Source organism: Pteropus medius, unplaced genomic scaffold (genome assembly GCF_902729225.1).
Source record: "Pteropus medius unplaced genomic scaffold, Ma_sr-lr_union100, whole genome shotgun sequence".
Classification (NCBI taxonomy): Eukaryota; Metazoa; Chordata; class Mammalia; order Chiroptera; family Pteropodidae; genus Pteropus; species Pteropus medius.
The window spans coordinates 13,894,339-13,901,087 of record NW_024349519.1 but is presented as its reverse complement, the minus strand read 5'-3'; the positions used below and the strand labels follow the sequence as shown (position 1 = coordinate 13,901,087).

The 6,749-nt window shown below is 36.5% G+C and overlaps 1 pseudogene; it reads left to right on the top strand.

The window, feature by feature from the left end:
* Positions 1-528: 528 nt before the first annotated feature.
* LOC120618669 (uncharacterized) lies at positions 529-646 on the top strand (annotated as a pseudogene).
* Positions 647-6,749: the final 6,103 nt, after the last annotated feature.

Here is a 6,749-nt window from a genome sequence, read left to right as displayed (position 1 = left end):
CACATTATTTCATTCATTCATTCATTCATTCACTACCACGTATTTGTTGATTGCCCATTTTGAGTTCAGCATTATCTCAGAAGTTTGGGTAAAAACAAATTGACCTTTATTCATAAGGTTGTTATAAGAATAACAACTATATGAGATTAATACTATTTCACAGCCCTATGTCTTCAAGTCCTAACCCACTAGCTAATACCTATGGTGTTTATGCTGAACAAAATCACTCTTCATGATGTAGTTTATTGGGTCCTCCCTGACGTGGAGGGAACTGCCTGTGGCTTTCTTTACTCAGTGAGTGTGCCTTACTATGTTTTTTTTTTTTTCCTTGTCATGCTATATTAGCTAATGAATCATGCTATCACTAAAGGTTTTGTTGTAATATTTTACCAAATAATGATATAACCAGAATACTCTCATCTTCCTATGGTCACAGTTCAGAAAGCTACACTGGCTAGTCAGTTACTTAAGTTACTTTTATGCAATATTTAACCATCTGTGTATCATTGACGTAAGAAAGGAAAAAAAGTCTATGGCCATGCTACCCTGAATGCACCCAATTCCGTCTGATCTTGGAAGCTAAGTAAGATCAGCCTGGTTAGTACTTGGATGGGAGACCACCTAGGAAGACCAGGTGCTGTAGGTGTAAAAAATAAAAATAAAAATAAAAAAATAAGGTCAACCAAAAGTTGCCTTGCCAGAAAGAAAGGAAGAAAGAAAGAAAGAAAGAAAGAAAGAAAGAAAGAAAGAAAGAAAGAAAGAAAGAAAGAAAGAAAGGAAAGAAAGAAGAAAAATCAGCTACAGTAAAAACTAATACATTTCTATTTCCTCCTTTTCTCTCTAGAAGAGATCCTAACATGTCTCTAAGCCTTTAGTAATCTGACCCTTTTTCCCAAAACTTTCTTTTCTTATAAGTCAGTTCCTGTCTCTTCAAGTCTTTAATATTATTAAATGGTATTTCTCAGATTACTTCTAAAGACATTTAGCATTTCAGCGAAAAGCTAATCTTTCAGTAACTCAATGCCTTGAGTAAAGGACTCAACCTGCACAAACACTCTTAGCCTGTTTTAATTTTGACAACCCGACTTCATCTTCTAAAACCTGGTACTGTTTAAAAATATATATCACAGGCTGTGTGCTGGGCATGTCAGAGACCAAATGTATGCAACCTGTGGAAGAAAAGTCTTTGGGAAGACTTGGGAAATGAGGGAGAATAGGTATTTACCCACTCCTGCTTTGGTTTTGCTCCCAACCTGGAAGCTGGTGGCAAAGATTAAGGTCCTTCTCAAATTGGAAGGTAACTGAAGCTGAACATTTTCACCATGAGGAGCAATCATTTAGGTAGCAACATTCTCTTCAGATGGCCCCCATTAAAAACCAGCATGAAGGGTCTTAAGTCTTTGAGTAAGTTTACCAGCTTCGATGATAGCTCTAACAGAAAAGTCCTATAAACAATTAAAGGCAAATGTTTTTGAGTTTGGACTATGACATTTTACAACTGAACGCTGCATATTCCTACTCAAGATCTTACAACAAATGAAAAGTTAACTATTCTAGTGTAATTGAAGCCCATACCAGCTGTGAGAGGAAAATTCACCACTTTCTACCAGGAAGATTAGAGGCTTTTTCTAGCAAGGCAAAAACCAGTTATTAAAGTTTTCTAACTGAATAAAGACTTTGTGTGTTACTAGGGATGTATAAGCAATTAGTTCTTGCCGTCATACACAGGATAAAGTGAATTGTAGAAGTGTGGGCAGGAACAGAAGTAGGGTCCTATTTATCCACATCTAAACTTATTTTCCTGCCTTTCAAGGCTAATGTCTACCCCAAGACACCCAATATGACATGCAAAAGAACTTGAAACTCCTTTCACAGAGTCAGTATGGATTTGGGATCTGGATAGAGCTTCGAATTCTTGCTCTATCACTTACTGGCTGTGGAACATGAGCAATTCACATAAACTCTTTGAGCAGCAATTTCCTGTTCTATGAAGCAGTGTGAATAATAACTACTGTGCTAGTTTATTGGGATATTTAGCAACAATATACATAAAGTATCTGGCATATAAAAGGGTCTCAATACATGATAAATGTTGCTATAAATATAGCAAATCTCTATGTTACCCCCCTAATAAACACACACACACACACACACACACACACACACACACACACACACACACACTGGGAGGGAGAAGGAAGGGAGGAAACATATTTTTGTTACTTTATCATTTCATCATTTCAGGTATAATATGGAAATTACTTGAGCTACAGATTTTACATTAAGTCAGCTTCCATTCAGAGGAACATATTAATTTAATTTCCCAGAGAATGGGCAAGAAATATTCTTTAGGAGAGAGAAAGAGGGAGGAAGGAGAGGGAGAGATTGCCCATCAATCATATCCTCTTCAAGAGGCTGACCAGTCTGAGTCCACCTGGCTGACCAGTCTGGGTCCACCTGAGCTCTTTTTGCAAGAGATTTGGTAATCCAGCCAATGAATGGAAAGAAGTGAAATACGTGAAGGGGAGGGAGCAGGTGATCAATCTCTCCCTCATTCCTGCTTACCACCTCCAACCATGTACGCATGTCATTTTGCATAATAGTATCTATCTTTCCAAGGCAGAAAAGCATTACAGAGAAAGAAAGCAGGGATTTCCTTTCTTAAAATGTTACCTTCAGTGCCTGACATTTCACCATGACTCTGAGAATTTATAGTGGATATATGGTGTGCTGCCCAGATGCCCCAGGAGACTGAGCCTCTCATTCCCTCTGCTGTTGGGAGAGTTGCCTGCTGATGACTCACAGCCAACTCCCTCCTCAGGAACTGTCCTCAGTCAAAGGGAGCTTCCTTGCTCTCCTAGGGCAGCCTGCATCTAGTGACTACTTGAGGTGAGGGTAAAAAGGCCCTGCATCCTTGTCTCAATTCAGGAAGGGCCATTTCACCTCTAGAACTCCACAAGGGAATCTGCTGAGCCCTCTGTTGCAACTGCATCATGGTTCAAATCTTTGTCTTCTCTGAACGGATGCTGACTCTTCTATTTCCCCTCACTTTCTAATAAGAGTTCCTTAGAGCTCTCCCTAGTTAACTTCCTGCACTCCAATCTCCATCTCAGAACTTGTTCAAAACTTTGTCTACAAATGGGTAAAAGAGCAAGCAAAAAACAGATAACTAAATACTCAAATACTTAACCACTTCTTATACCTTAAGTGATGGAATCGAAGGCAGAACGGCAGAGAGTCCAAGGGGAATCTGAGCTTACATTGGTGCTGTAGGATATAAAAGAGAAACCTGGCTCCAGCTCTTGAAACAAGGATTGGACACCTGCCAAGGGTTTTGCATTGTGTTCTTCTGGACTACATGTGCATAAAAGAGGGAGTGATAAAATGCCAGTCATTGTCTACTTCAAACAATTCAGAATCCATCCTGAGGCTAGCTGAAAACTGGCTTGGGAGATAACAATGACATAAGCATTGTTAACAAATACAAGAAACAATCACAATAATAAACATTAGTGTGCTTTACAGATTACAAAATATTTTCAACTATAACCCTTTCCATCTTCATGATGGAAAACTACCAGATGAGTGGGCTTTTTGTTGCTGTTGTTGTTGTTGTTGTTGTTGTTGTTGTCGTTAACTACTACTAACTCTGAATGAAGAGATATAGATTGGTTCTGAGAACTCCAGGTCACACACCTGAGCCAGGACTCACATGCAGTTGTCACTCCAAGCCCCAGGCACAGTCCCCTATTTAAAGATGCTTATCCTCAACAGTATCTCTGTTTGATGTTCTCTACTGAACTCTTTTATCACAACCAATCGAGTATGTAAGGCAAAGAGTGAAGTCAAAAATATGAACCACTTACTTTGTAAAGAGACAGATTAGCTCTCTGCCCAAAATAAGGCTACTCATTCAGTATCGAAGACTTTTTATGGGTGTGTGAAGGACCAAATCTGAGATTCTTTAGAGACTACCTAACTTAAGTCATTGAACTAGAAAGCATTTCTTGTGTACCTATGGAACTTTTGTGTCTTATACTTGATAAATTCAACCTTTGTTTCCTATGAAACCAAAGCCACCCACTCTTTCCTCAACTAAGAGGAATAAAGGTGAAGGGATTTGAAGTAAGGAGTAGAGCAACTGAATAGAGAAAAAGAAAAATTTTATTACCTGTAATTGCTTCCATGATTTAATTTCTTTGTGCTCCACTCTTACTCATGAATATTCGCTATTTTTACTGCCTGACCTAAGCATAGATCTATCTGAAGAAGCTGCCATGAAGGCAAATTTCAAGTATATTTTTCATAACCTCATAAGCGTACAGGCTGCTGGAAAAAAAGAGCTGAAAGAAAATCTAGAAAGGATTGTTATGCTTACTTAAATGTTGCATTGAGGTGTGTGAGGCCTAAACCAAAGAAAAAAATATAGCCATCGTATTCCATGAGGGAAATGTGCAGTAAACAGTCTTTGTTTAATATCCTACTTAGTTTTCTTGAACCTATCAAGCCATTTTCACTTCTTAAACTGCATTACTAGAACCCACAGAGAGGATCAAACCTGAATTTGCTGATAGGATATACTCAAATCTTAAATATGTGTTATATAATTTGAAGAAGCATATTTAATTACTGCTATGTGGATCTCACATTTGTTCCAGTCTGATTTGTGGGAAGCTATTCTTAAGTTGTTCTACTTATTAGCTATTCTGATCTCTAGGGTGTCCATTTATGGCATGCCAGTGGGGAGCATAACATTAGGAGCAGATTTTTCTTAGAGCAAAGTGGTAAATCTGCATGAACTTTTAAAACAGAACTTTTGAATGCACTCCAATCTGGAACACATAATTATTTCATGCTGACTGAAATCAAGAAGAAGAAATATGTGACTATATGCACAGATATAATTACAAATTACAACCTGTGCCTCATCACTGCCATCTATGTAAAATCTTTGCTAGTTTTCTTAAAATAATGATTCTTTCTATAATTTAATGAAATTTTGAGTATAATGTAACCCTACGTCATTTCTAGCCAATTTATAACGCCTGATGACATCAGTTGAAACTTGAGGAACTTTTCTAACGACATTGAAATAAATTCACAAGCATGCACACAAAAATTTCTTTCTCTTGCTTTCTTTCCTTTTATATTTATTTAATTTTCCTTTTAAAAACAAAAGATTGGCCATAAAAAAGAATGAAATCTTACCATTTGCAATGACATAAGTGGACCTAGAGGGTATTATGTTAAGTGAAATAAGTCAGACAGAGAAAGACAAATACCATATGATCTCACTTATGTGTGGAATCTAAAGAACAAAATAAACGAACAAATAAAACAGAAACAGATTCATAGATACAGAGAACAAAACACTGTCTGCCAGATGGAAGGGGAGTTGGGGGGCTGGGTGAAAAAGGGGAAGAGATTAAGAAATACAAATTGGTAGTTACAAAATAGTCATGGAGATGTAAAGTACGGCATAGGGAATATAGTCAATAATATTGTAATAACTATGTATAGTGCCAGGTGAGTACTAGACTAATTGAGGGGAATCACTTAATAAATTATATAAATGTCTAAGCACTGTGTAGTACACCTGAAACTAATATAAAATCATTTTGAAAGTCAAATGTAATTGAAAAAAAAATAAAAGTTAAAAAAATAAAAGCAGGAGAATATTAATAGCATACAATAATTCCTGGATTTCTTTTCAGAAGTATGACTGAATGTTGAAATTCATCATTTTATAAATATACTTTGAGTTTTCTACATAAATGCACAATAACCTATGTTTGTCAGAATAAAGCTCATTTGCCAGTGTCCTGTCCATTAATTCAGCCTCTGAGATACTACCTCAGATTTTCCCTCTGTACTGGGCACCTTTGCACCTGAAAAAATATCATATTTTTTGAATGTGAAGTTTTCACTCATCTATAAAAATTTTAAATAAACCAATTCTAGTACCGATCCCAGGTAATTCCACTATTTGTACTTCTGCATTATTCAGAAATACTTATTTAGTCTTCTTTTGTTTTAGGTCTCCAGGCTAGTCATTTATCCATGACAAAATTTGTTCTTCGATTCCTTGATAACTTTTAAAAAATCTTTCTCAAATGCTTTGCTCTGACCAAACATTTCTTTGTATACTTAGAGAAAACTAAAACTTTCCCCCAATAAATTATGTTTCTTGGGCATTCACTGAGTCTCTACTTAATCTTGGCTTCCAACAGCTTTCCAGGTATAAAAATGAAGCATTCTAGGCTGTAGTTTCCATTTCTGTAACCCTTCCAATGAATAGAGGCCATCTGAAAATCCATTGAGAATGCTCTATCATAGCACTACAACTGGGAAACCTTTCTTACCTTTATTCCATGGTGCACCAATCTTTGTTTTTTAATATACAAATCAAATTTCATCTCCTTGATGAAGTTTTCTATGATTTGTCCTATTCCTATTCAAGAATTAACTCATTTGCTTGCATGAGCGAAACCAAGTATATTCGGAAATCAGTAACTAGAATCACTTTATCCTCACAATCAAGTAGGATAGAAAACTGTTTGCATAGGCTCATAGAGACATTTTAAGGTGAATAGGTAGAATAGTAGGAGAGTTTTTGTTGAACAGCTTTGACTATCTCATTGCACTGGAGTCAAACAAATCTAGTGTGGACCCAGCTAAATGATCACAAATTCATTTTATAAATATAGGACTATTCATGTATTCTATTTCTTCTTGAGAGAGCTTTATGG